Raw genomic sequence first — 12,927 nt, 5'->3', positions numbered from 1 at the left:
GTGCATTTGTGTATTTGCCTCTTTGGTATCTTCTTCTATCTTACTGGTTTGATTGCGTAGTGCTTAGGTTGTTAACCAGTACTCAAAGCTCGGCTTGAAGTAAAATATTTCTTAGGAACCACTGATTCACCCCCCTCTTAGTGGTACATTGTGTTCAAAAAAATATTCTACCAGTGAAATTAATTTTAACCTTATTAACAAAACAAATCAATAACCGATATGCACAAAAGAAAGTAACAACAAATAATAATAATGTAACCACAAAGATGAACACCATAAAATAGAGATTTATATGCGGAAAACCTCAAAGAGGAAAAACCATGATAGGATTGGTGACCCACAATAATTATCCCCTAGCCAAATGAATAAATATTACATATATGGGCCTGCACATGCAGGAAGGCACATTGCCTAGAGTACACTGCTCACCACAAAGGAGCCTCATTGACTACAGATTCAAAATACTGAATTATAAACAAAGATTTGAACTCAGAATGCACATCTAGTATGCTTGATGAGTTCTAGTTTAAGAACTGATTGTATTGGTTAACACTCTATCCTTCCTTATCGGTAATCTAATTCACATCTCAATCCTCTTAGCAAATAACCAAGATTGACTACAGATCATTACATTCACATTCTGTCGATCAAGATCTCGCTTCCATAATATGACATTACCTATCATACCTATATCTCTGAAATGACCTAACCAGATTGACTTATATACCCTTACATAAATGAACATGAATTCCTTATGTCATCTTACAATCATATTACAAAGTAATTACATGACGGCCTAGACAAAAATAAAAACATTAATTTTCATGACTGTTGTTGCTTTAACCTTTGCTGGATCAATCTCTTATGTTGGCCTCCAAATATTGGTTCCTAGTTTGTCGATTACCTTTTCCTATCGGTTTCCTTGAATGTTAGATGTAAACCTTAAATACTAGTGAGTATCGGATAAGTATCCAACCCAAAAACAATGAGTGTTGCTAGCAATGACAACACCATGAGCCCGGATGAGTGTCAATTGCCAACACTCACTTGACCCTTCAAGTAATTAATGAAATCATCAGTAGCATTTAGGTTTATCTTCAAGGAACTAATCTCATTTTTGGCTGCATCAGGATCCCCAAGTGCCACACTAAGTTGTCTCTTAAAAACCGAAATCCATTTTGTCAATCTCCCAGACCTTCCTCAAGCATTTAAGCATCCTTAGAGGAAATAGACTCTAATACAAATTGTTGGAATCAAAAATCACTGAGGGGGGGAGGTGAATCAGTGATCTATCGGTTAGTGGATTTTCAAATTCAACTTCTGAAATGCTGAAACCATAAACAATCAACCACAAAATCATAACACTAGTAGTTTAACATGGAAACCCAAATGGGAAAAACCACGGTGGGATTTGAACCCAGAATATTATTCCACTATGGCTAGTAGGAAAACAATATTACAATATTGGAAATGCATAGGCATTCAGGCACACTACCTAGATCTCACTACTCAAATACAATAAGGGCTACATCTATGGAAGGCTCACTGCCTTATTGATAGATTACATGTTGGCATTGTGTTGTCATTGATGTAAATGAGTTTAGCATGTTACTGGTGTAGCTTCTCACTGGTAAGTATAGGATGTCAACCAATATTGTGGTCATTGGAGTCACTAGTATACAATTAGTATCAATCAGTGAGTGATATGTTGGCAATGTGTTGTTGTCAACTGGTAAGCATGTGACTAGTAAGATAGGAAGGTTGAACCAATGGAGCAATTTTAGCAACCAATATGTAGTTCAATGTTAGACATCAGGACTCCCACCATATAAATATACTATCAAAAGATGAAGAGGACATAAACTATGTTGCTACAAGTTAGTAAGGTAGACAAAGTGGATGTCTATCGGGTTATGTGTCTGATGGAAGATGTATTTTCTCTATGTCAGCAAAGTCATATCAGTGCTATACCAAAAGAAGGGAAAGCAATGTAATGTCAACTGGTTCCCACCAGTTTCTAGCCTATAGATGATTGAAGGCATAATATTGGATGACCAAAGTGGAACATGAGGAAGCCTCCAACATATGAAAATAGACATGTGCACCAGATCAGCAAGAGAATGCATGATGAGCTACTGGGACATAAGAGGAAGAGTAAGTATGATGAGTTTGTCACCTTGACAAACTGGTTGAGAGGAGAACCGGTCAAATGAAGATGAAGGTAAAGTTTAGAAGTTGCAGACCTGGAGTTACTAGAATGCTGATATCAACAGAGATCTATGTTGATTGATTTCTGAGATTGTCATGCCACTAGTATGATATGAAGATGTGTATTAGAGACTGTTGACATGTCAATGTTAACCAGTAAGTATGTCAACCAGTAAGAGAGAAAAGAGGAAAAGTGAGAAGCTCTCATAAGATGGAGATATGCATAATGACTCGCTCTAGATACATGCAATGGATTAGTAAGTTTGATGACTGGGGTGATATAATCCCACTGGCAGAACAGAGTATTGTATGGATCAAAGGTTGACCAGTTATTACATGATCAGTAGTATAAGATATATAATAGTTGTGTGTTGTGGTCAGTGACTAAGCCTGAACCAACACATGGAGCATAGGTGGATGTCAACAAAGAAGACATGTAGGACCTAGGTAGCTAACGAGCAGTGGTTGGTGAAGAGTGCATCAGCGAGGTAGTTGTCGACTAAGTCTACATTAAACGTTGATTGTGGAAATCATAGATGAGTAGCAAAGGATTGTAGCTCGAAGCAGATTGAAGGACCTCTCTTGGTGAGTTGATGAAGCATGAGATCTGATCATCTTGTCGACCTGAAGAATAAAATTATGGAAATATTTATTGTGATTGACCAAACAACAAGGCTGACAAATAGGTTTCAGGTTGCTAAGTTTGTCAAACATTCACTGGAAGGAATGAGTATGGCGGTGTTGTGTGATTTGCTGCAGGTTGTCAATCCTCAAGTAGGATCAGATCTGATAAGATTTGGTACGCCTCATGGTCGGTGAAGAAACCCTAGCATGCCAAGTTTGAATGTCCATCTTGGCATGAAAGCTAAAAGATAAATATGTCGACCAAAGACCAAAAAATGATTGATGTTGCGAAATACTAGAGTGGAAACACAAAGTTGATATGACTGAGAAGAGTGAAGCGACTGAGAATTTGAAGGTAAACCAGTAAGAGTTTCTAACAGAGATTTAACTGGTAAGGTCAAAGTAACTAGCAAACTGCTAAATATTGTAGCAAACAAGTGAACTGGTAGTGTTACAATCATAAGAAGGCAATAGAGAGTGAAGCGGTGTAGTGTAAGTATCTGAGGATATCCAAAAAGGTAAAGTAGAGGCAGAGTGGTAGAAAGAGACTCAACTGATGAGGGTTGAGGCAACCGATGAAGCAGCTATAGTGTCTATCAATTCACTTAACTGATAGTGTCTGAACTAGTAAGGCTGCAACTAAGAGAAGAGAAGAGCAGGAATAGTGTGAGTGGAGAACTGGTAGAGAATAGAGTAGAGGTGAACCGGTGAAGAGATATTTGTGAGAGTTACAAAGCTCATTTGTAATATGGTTATTACTATTGTATTGTTTTGATAATATTCATTGTAACCACTGAGTTGGTGCCCTAAATGTTGTAACAATGTTGTTTATTATGAGGCTGGATTGGAGCAGTAGACTCTAGCAGCATTTCTCATTGAGCTTTTCCCCACATTGGGTTTTCCTCGTACATCTGGTGTTATGAGATTTTCCTTTTATGTGTTCTTGCCTTTTGGTCTTCTCTTGATCTCACTGGTATATTCACTTAGTGTTTGATCTACTAACCGGTACACATATTTAGGTATAAAAGGTTAAAATATTGTTAACCACTAATTCACCCCCCTGTCTCAGTGGTATCTTGTGTTCAACAATTGGTATCAGAGTGTAGGTTCCCAGTTAGATAAGCTTTCTCCAGCTTGGTTAAATTCTTGTGTGTGAACATAATGGTAAGTTTTGAGTCAATCTCTATTCCGGTGTTTGATGGGTCTAACTATTTCATTTGGAGTTGTAGAATGGAAGTCTACCTGTCCTCATTAGGCTATAATGCATGGATGTCGGTTGTTAATGGTTTCTCTAGTCCTGTTAGTCCATCAACCAGTCCTAAAGTAGAAAGACGATCTAAGTGCAATGTTGAAGCCATGAAAGCTATACTCAGTGGAAATTTTGGTTATATTTCTTCACAGGTGGATAAGTGCAAGTTTGCAAAGAGCCTATGGGACAGATTGAAGAAGCTCTATGGTAATGAACTTGTTGGCAATATGACGGAATTGATTATGTGTTGTATTCATGTAAACACTAGCTATTATGACTGGTAAACAACAGATAGGTTTTGGTTACCAGTAGAAGAACTAGTGTTACCAGTAAGGGTTTAAGGTTTTGTCGAAAGAGCTTTTACTGAGAATATTTGATAGGATGCATAAGTGGTGTTGGTGCAGCTTCTGGATGGAATTCAGGATGCAGAAGGTGATCCTTCATCATACCTTCACTGATTGAGAACATCGCTTTGGCATGGAGAATCTATTTAGGTCTGGTACCTATCTATGGACCGATATGATGTTAACATGTTCTGTACACGTTACTGGGATGTTTTATGGATTGGTTAATGTTGTTTTGGTCTAAAGCTGACATGGAATATCATTTTAATATGGATGTATGTGATGATCTTATTGTAATATCTTTTAGGTGGCCAACCTAATCGGTTTAGGCCTTAGGGTTTGTATAAACTGATGTAAGATCTCATTTTAGATCATGGCAATGGTCGTGGTTGTGGAATGAAATATCATATGCGAAGGATATTTGGTTGATCATAGGTGATCGAATTGGGTTTAAGTAAGAGGTCAAAGGCCTCTAGTATTGAGCTTAATCGAGACTGTAATCAGGCATGATAGATGTTATCTCTAGCAGTTCATTCTTTTGGATTGTTGTCCAATTATATTGAGGTGGTTATAACCTCTTTGTAGTTAGTGATTCTCCTTTGTAATCAACAGTACGCTCTTGGCAGTGTGCCTTCCTACATGTGTAGGCCCCTTATTGTATCACATACTTTCTATAGAAGTATCATCTACCTATGGGTAGGCTTCCGACCATGGTTTTTCCCTTTACCGAGTTTTCCACATACAAATCATGGTGTTATGTGGTATGGTTATATTGTGTTAATTCTCTATTTCATTATTAAGTTTTATTGCTTACCGGTATTTGTTTCTTCTATTATTGTATTCAATGTTTATGTGCTCTTGTTAAAAGTTATAAAGTAGTTTGATTAATATAATCTATTGACAACCACCCCCCCCTCTTAGTTGTCCATCGGTTATCCTAAAAAATTGGTATCAGAGATTTGGTCTTGTTTTGTAGAAGCTTAACCACTTGAGATAGATCCTATGGCAACTAATACTTCAAATCCACCGACAACTATTTTTTAGAAGACAAATCCCCAAGCTTGATAGAACAAATTATGGGATATGTAAAATCCAAATGGAGAGTCATCTTAGATGTCTTGGAAATGATATTTGGGAGATCATTGAGAAAGGATATACACCTTATGATCTAGCATCTGGCAATCCTGCTCTTGCAGACTTGGACAAGAATATTGAAAATAATTGTAGAGAAAGAGAAGCCTTCTTGTGTGCACTAACTGATCAAAAAATCATGGGATTGACCGATAAATCATCTACAAAGGTTATGTGGGATAAATTGCAAACTCTGAATGAAGGTGACCCTACTGTCAAAATTGTTAAACTTGATGGTTATCGGGTAAGATATGAGAACTTGAAGATGGAATATAATGAAAGAATTGCTACATTTATGGAAAGAGTAAATGAGATTGTCATGGGAATTCAATGTTGTGGAGGATCTCTGAGTGAAGATGAAATAGTTTCTAAAGTCTTGAGAGCCCTTCCACTAGCTTACAAGATGAAGGCGACTCCAATTAATGAACATAGAACAAAGGCAAACACTTCAGTTAACAGAGACATTCTGATTGGGAAACTATCTTCTTTTGAACTTGAAGAATTTGGACCCTCTGGAGCTACAAAATATGAACCTTCTATTAATGCATCATCATCTATCGACAAAAGTGATTAGAAAGCCTTATATGCAAAAGAATTAGAAGATATGAGGAAAGAGGATGAAAAATTTGAGCAACTTGAAGCCTTATTTGCTAGAAGAGTAGGTAAAGGACTAGAAGGAAGTAAGTATGAAGGAAAAGAACCTTTTAAATGTTTTGCATGTAATAAGATTGGTCATTTTGCATCCAAACGTCCTAAAAGGAATGGAAGATTTGAAGAAAGAGTTAAGAAATTATTTAAGCCTAATCAGAATAGATATAGATTCAAGAAAAAAAAACAATGCTACATAGTGGATGAGGAAGGAGTAAGTGATGACTCAAAGGATTAACTGACAACAGACTCTGCTAGTGGATCTGACAATGAAAAGGAATGGGTGTTCTATGCTTTAAAGGAAGATTAACTAGAACTAGCTATCATGAATGAAGAAAAGGCCCTAGTAGAAAAAGTTGAAGACAAGGATGAATGGGTAATTGATAGTCGATGCTCACATCATATGACTGGAGATAAAAGAATTTTTTTGTCCCTACAAGAATACAATGGCATTCAAGTCAGATTTGGGGATGAAAAAGCATGTATGATCAAAGGTAAAGGTATTATTTCTCTAGATGGAAAGTATAATACTGATAATGTCTATTATGTAGAAGGTTTAAAGCATAATCTTTTAAGTGTTGGTCAATTGGTGGACAAGGGATTCCAACTTCAGTTTAAAGATAGAAAATGCAAAATCATTAACATAATTGGTTTGGAGATTGCAACCGGTACTCGGACTAGAGGTAATATCTTTCACTTGAACACTGGTAATAAGACATGTTTGATTGCTGATATTGATGAGAGTTGGCTATGGAATAAGAGGTTGTGTCATGTTAATTTTAATTATATTGTTAATATCAGTTCAACAAAGGCAGTTAGAGATATACCTAAGATTATAAAGCCTCATAATCTGGTATGTAAGGAATGTCAATTGGGAAAGCAAGTTAGAACTTCTTTTAAGAGAATACATGATAAATCTAATGATGTGCTTGATTTGATTCATACTAACTTATGTGGTCTAGCAAGGACCAAGAGCTTTCAAGGTGATAGATACTTCACGCTGATAATTGATTATATTCTAGAATGATGTGGGTGACTTTTCTAAGGGAGAAATCTAAAGCTTTTGAGAAATTCAAGATCTTTAAAGCAAAGGTGGAAACAGAAACTAGATTGAGCATCAAATGTCTGAGATCAGGTCAAGGTGGTGAGTTCACTTCTCATGAATTTAATAGTTATTGTGAGAAAAATTAAGTTAGGAGACAGTTATCTCCACCCCGGACTCCTCAGTAGAATGGAGTAGTGGAAAAGAAGAATAGAACCATTTTGGATGCAACAAGAACCATGATGATGGAAGACAAATTGCCTGACATCTACTGGAGAGAAGTAGTGAGTACAATAGTCTACACATTCAACAAAGTTCATATCAAAGGTGAAACCAGTAAGAACCCTTATGAATTATGGTTTGGACATACACCTACTATTAAATATTTTAGAATTTTTGGAAGTAAATGTTATATCAAAAGGGATGATTCAATTGGAAATCTTGATCCTAGATGTGATGAAGGGATATTTCTTGGATATTCAATTAAGAGAAAAGCATATAGATGCTATAACAAAAGATTGCAGGAAATTGTGGAGAGAGCAAATGTGAAAGTGGATGAGAAATACAAAGATCAATCTATATCATATGATAGGGAACCGACAGTGGAAATGATCATAACTGAACTAGCAATGCCTCAACCAGTACAAGACATTGAGAAAGTTACACCAGTACAATTAGAAAAATCAAATGTGACTGATGATCAGAACAATGAACCTGAAGTTCAAAAGACATAGGGTATGTAAGGTTAAATCTTTCTGATGATGACATCATTGGAGATAGGAACAAGGGAGTTATGACAAGAACAAGAGTGGCAAATGAAGCGGTGTGTCTTATTTCTCAAATTGAACTGGCATTTTTTATGGAAGCTTGTAGAGATAAACATTGGTTAAAGGCTATGGAAGATGAGTTAGATTAGATAGAGAAGAATAACACTTGGACTTTAGTTCCCTGACCTAAAAATAAGAATGTTATTTATATCTAAATGGGTTTTTAGAAATAAAATAAATGAGGATGGTCAAGTTGTAAGAAACAAGGCTAGATTGGTTTGTAAAGGATATTATCAAATGGAAGGAATTGATTATGATGAGACATTTGCACTTGTAGCTAGAATTGAAGCTGTTAGACTATTTCTTTCCTATGCAACATATAAGAACTATAAGGTCTATCAAATGAATGTTAAATGTTCATTTTTGAATGGTGAACTTCAGGAAGAGGTATACATCAAGAAGCCTGATGGATTTTCATTGACATATGACAAAGATATGGTTTTCACATTATGGAAAGCATTACATGGATTGAAATAAGTTCCTAGAGCTTGGTATGCAAGGTTGGATAAATATCTTTTGAAGCTTGGTTTTACTAAAGGTGGTGCTAATAGTAATTTATATTACAAGATCACTGATGATGATATTCTGATTATTGTATTATTTATTGATGATATCATTTTTGGAGGTGAAGATAAACTATGCATGAAATTCTCTAATAATATGAAGAATGAATTTGAAATGTCTATGATTGGTGAGATGAGATTTTTCTTAGGTTTGTAAATTACTCAAACTGACAAAGGCATTTTTATCTATCAAACTAAGTATCTAAGGGAATTGTTGAAGAAGTTTGGTATGGATAATTCCAAACCGGTAAGTACTCCTATGGTTGCAACTGAGAAATTATCTATCAAAGACACATTTGCAACGGTAAATTTGACAAGATATGTCTCTGATTGGTGGCTTGTTATATCTAACTCAGACTAGAATGGATATTATGAATGTAGTAAGTACTATTTCAAGATATCAAAGTAATCCTAAAGAAAATCATGAATGTGCAGTAAAGAGGATATTCTAGTATTTGAAAGGAACAACAGAATATTGCTTATGGTATTCTAGAGATGATAAATTCACTTTATGTGCATATACAAATTCAGATTGGGTAGAAGATACTGATGACAAGAAGAGCACTTCTGGTGGAGCTTTCTTTCTTAGAAAGAAATTGGTTTCATAGATCAAAAAAATCACTCATGCATTTCTTTATCTACTGTAGAAGCTAAATATGTTGCAATAACAACTAATTAAACTCAAGTCTTGTGGATGAAGCAAATGTTGAAGGATATCAAGGTAAATTATAGTGAACCAATAGTTATCTATTGTGATAATTTTGCAGCTATTGACATGTCTAAGAATTCAGTATTTCACTCTAAGACTAAGCACATATCAATAAAATATAACTTTCTAAAGGACAAGGTGGAAGAAAAGGAAGTCAAATTGGTTTATGTGAACACTAAAGAATAGATTGCAGATATATTCACTAAACCACTGTCTAAGGAATCATTTGAGTATTTGAGAGACAAGTTAGGGGTATCTACCCCTCTAGCAAAAACTTAATTGATGGAGAAGACCATCAGTCTGGTATGCATCATCAACTTTATCCTTTGCTCCTGGTTGATATAGTGGTGCTACTACTTAGGGAGAGTAGTCTGCTTTGAGATTCACATAATTTTGATATCTATGTCATATATTTGGCATTGATGTCAAAGGGGGAGAGTTATATGTGAAAAATAATGTTAATGGGATTCTGATCAGTTTCAGATTGGATTGCACTCCTTAGGGGGAGTTGCTAGGATTTTTTAGTTTTTCATTGTTATATCTTCTATGAGAAATGTTTGTAATTTCTTGGCACTTAGATGTTTTGTTTTTCACATCTAGTGTTGCCATCAATGACAAAGGGGGAGATTGTTGGCAATATGAAAAAATTGATTATGTGTTGCATTGATGTTTTGTCATTGATGTCAACACTAGCTATTATGACTGGTTACAACAAGATAGGTTTGGGTTACCAGTAGAAGAACTAGTGTTACCGGTAAGGGTTTAACATTTTACCAACATAGCTTCTACTAAGAATCTTTGATAGGATGCATAAGTGGTGTTGGTGTAGCTTCTGGATGGAATTCAAGATGCAGAAGGTGATCCTTGATCATGCCTCGACTGATTGGTGACATCGCTCTGGTGTGGAGAATCTATTTAGGTCTGGTACCTATCTAGGTTATGGACCAGTATGATGTTAACATGTTCTCTACATGTTACCAGGATGTTCTATAGATTGGTTAATGTTGTTTTGGTCTAAAGATGACATGGCATATCACTATAATATGGATGTATGTAATGTTCTTATTATAATATCTTTTAGGTGGCCGACCTAATCAGTTTAGGCCTTAGGGTTTGTATAAATTGATGTAAGATCTCATTGTAGATCATGGCAATGGTCATGGTAATTGAATGAAATATCATATGCGAAGGAGATTTGGTTGATCATAGGTGATATAATTGTGTCTAAGTAAGAGGTCAAAGGCCTCCGATATTGAGCTTAACTGGGACTGTAATTAGGTATGGTAGATGCTATCTCTGATAGTTCATTCTTCTATATTGTTGTCCAAATATATTGAGGTGGTTATAACCTCTCTGTAGTCAGTGAGACTTCTTTGTAATGAGCAGTATGTTCTAGGTAGTGTTCCTTCTTGCATGTGCAGGCCCCTTATTGTATCACATACTTTCTGCAGAAGTATCATCTGACTATGGGTAGGCTTCCCACCATGGTTTTTCCCTTTACTAGGTTTTCCACGTACAAATCATGGTGTTATGTGGTATGGTTGCATTGTGTTAATTTTTGGTTTCATTCTTAAGTTTTATTGCTTACCCATATCTATTTCTGCTATTCTGGTATTCAATGTTTATATACTCCAGTTAAAACTTATAAAGTGGTTTGATTAATATATTTTTTTGACAACAGATTCACCCCCCCTACCCTCAGTTGTCCACCGGTTATCCTAACAAAACCTAGCACTGTAGAACTATTTTGTGGGAGCAAGAAGGACAATAGAACAAACTCATGTTTAGATGATGAAGAGTAAACCCACCTCTTCATGGCTCAAGAGACTCACAGTGAGATGCACACATCAAAAAGGGATAACATAGATCAATCCTACCGGCAAGATGTGTTTGGTAGTAATGAAGAAGATGAAGAAGAAGTTGAGGCTCAAGTTGATCTTGAAGAGGAGCTAGTAAGTTCCCTTGAACAGTTCAAAAATTTTACAAATGAATTTTAAAATTATAAAAATTCAGTTCATGAAGAATTCAGCCAATTGAGAACATGTCTTGAAGAGTCAAATAAAAATATCTACATATTGACAACTCAACTAGAAGAGGTCAAAGGAATGATTGATGAATTAAAATTAGTCTTTGATGCCAAGAAGAGAAGATGTGAGGAGTTGGAGCTAGAAGTGGAGACAAAAGATAAAGAGTGCGAGAAGTTAAAAGGAGAAATGGAGAATCTCAAGAAAGACCTTGAGAAATGCCAGGATGATCTCAAGGTGAGGATCTGGTATGATAGCAACATTGATGCCTTGGATAAAATGTTGAAAAAACAAAAACACTCTAAGGATACTGAAGGATTAGGATTTGATACTGGTGAGTGCTCCACAAGCAAGGATATCTCCAACAAAGACATTTAGTTTGTCTCCTCAAGTGGAGATAACAAAGGACAAACCTTCATAGTCATAAATGCTCCTATGAAGAAGGTTGACCTAGCTACAACTAGTAAAGACATGAGAATGAAGACCGGTGTTGCAAGGAGGAATAATGTTGATCCTAAAGGGAAGAGAAAGCTGATAGAAGATGGCTTCACTAAAAATAAGAACATGAGAAGATAGCATAGAAGAACTCCTACCAAAAGAAGAGAAAGAGATGCTATAGCCCACAAGACAAGACAAGAGTGGAAAAAGAAGGGATCAGATGGAAGAACTGTGAAAGATGAACAATCCAAGACTCACTGTCGGAGAAGTAGAAATGAAGAAAAAAAGCCTGCAAGGTCACCACATGTTTGGTAGAATAAATTTGTAAGTAATAAGCCCTCCTTCTTTGGTTATTTCTTTACATATAGAGATTATAGCCATAAAGCAGATGAATGTAAAAAGAGGTCCAAGAAGAGATAAAGTGTTTTTCCTGAGAATAGCAATTTAGTGTGTTAAAGATATAATGGTTATGGGCTTAAGATGTCTGAATGTGGAAACATGCATATGCCCTTTACCAGTTATGTAAACAAGAAGTCTTCTTCTATTCCAAGAAATGAATTTTTTTTGTGTTATAACTACAATAGATTTGGCCATAGAAGTCATGAATGCAAGAAGAAAAAATTCCAGTCACATGGAAGCTAGTATAACATCTATGCTCAATATGGAAGTGGTTATAGAGCATATGAGAATCAAAGAGCTACATGGAACAAAAGGAGATGTGTTCCTGCAAGATCAAGAAATCTATTGTTTCTGGTAGCTGGCCACAATAGCATGATTAGGAGAAGAAGATCAAACCAGTTTGATAGAACATCCTCCAATCATTTGTCTAGTATGAACATAGTATCCTTCTACAACAATGCTTTCGGTCATGCTACAAAGTCTTGTAGAGGAAGGACCAATCTGCAAAATAAAATTACCATTTCTCTAGAGACAACAAAGGAGAAAAGGAGGGAGATCAAGTAGATATGGAGGAAGAAGAAAGAGAGTAGAACCATAGACCAACACTGTGCATTCAATGCATGAGTGATATTTGCTAAGTTTTAAAGGAGACGCGAGACCATAGGGGGAGCTACATATTGATCATATCATTCAACCCCAAATTTTGGAAAAGACATATGTA

This window comes from Cryptomeria japonica, chromosome 3, assembly GCF_030272615.1.
Source record: "Cryptomeria japonica chromosome 3, Sugi_1.0, whole genome shotgun sequence".
NCBI classification, from domain to species: Eukaryota; Viridiplantae; Streptophyta; class Pinopsida; order Cupressales; family Cupressaceae; genus Cryptomeria; species Cryptomeria japonica.
Note: the sequence above shows the minus strand (reverse complement) of the source record.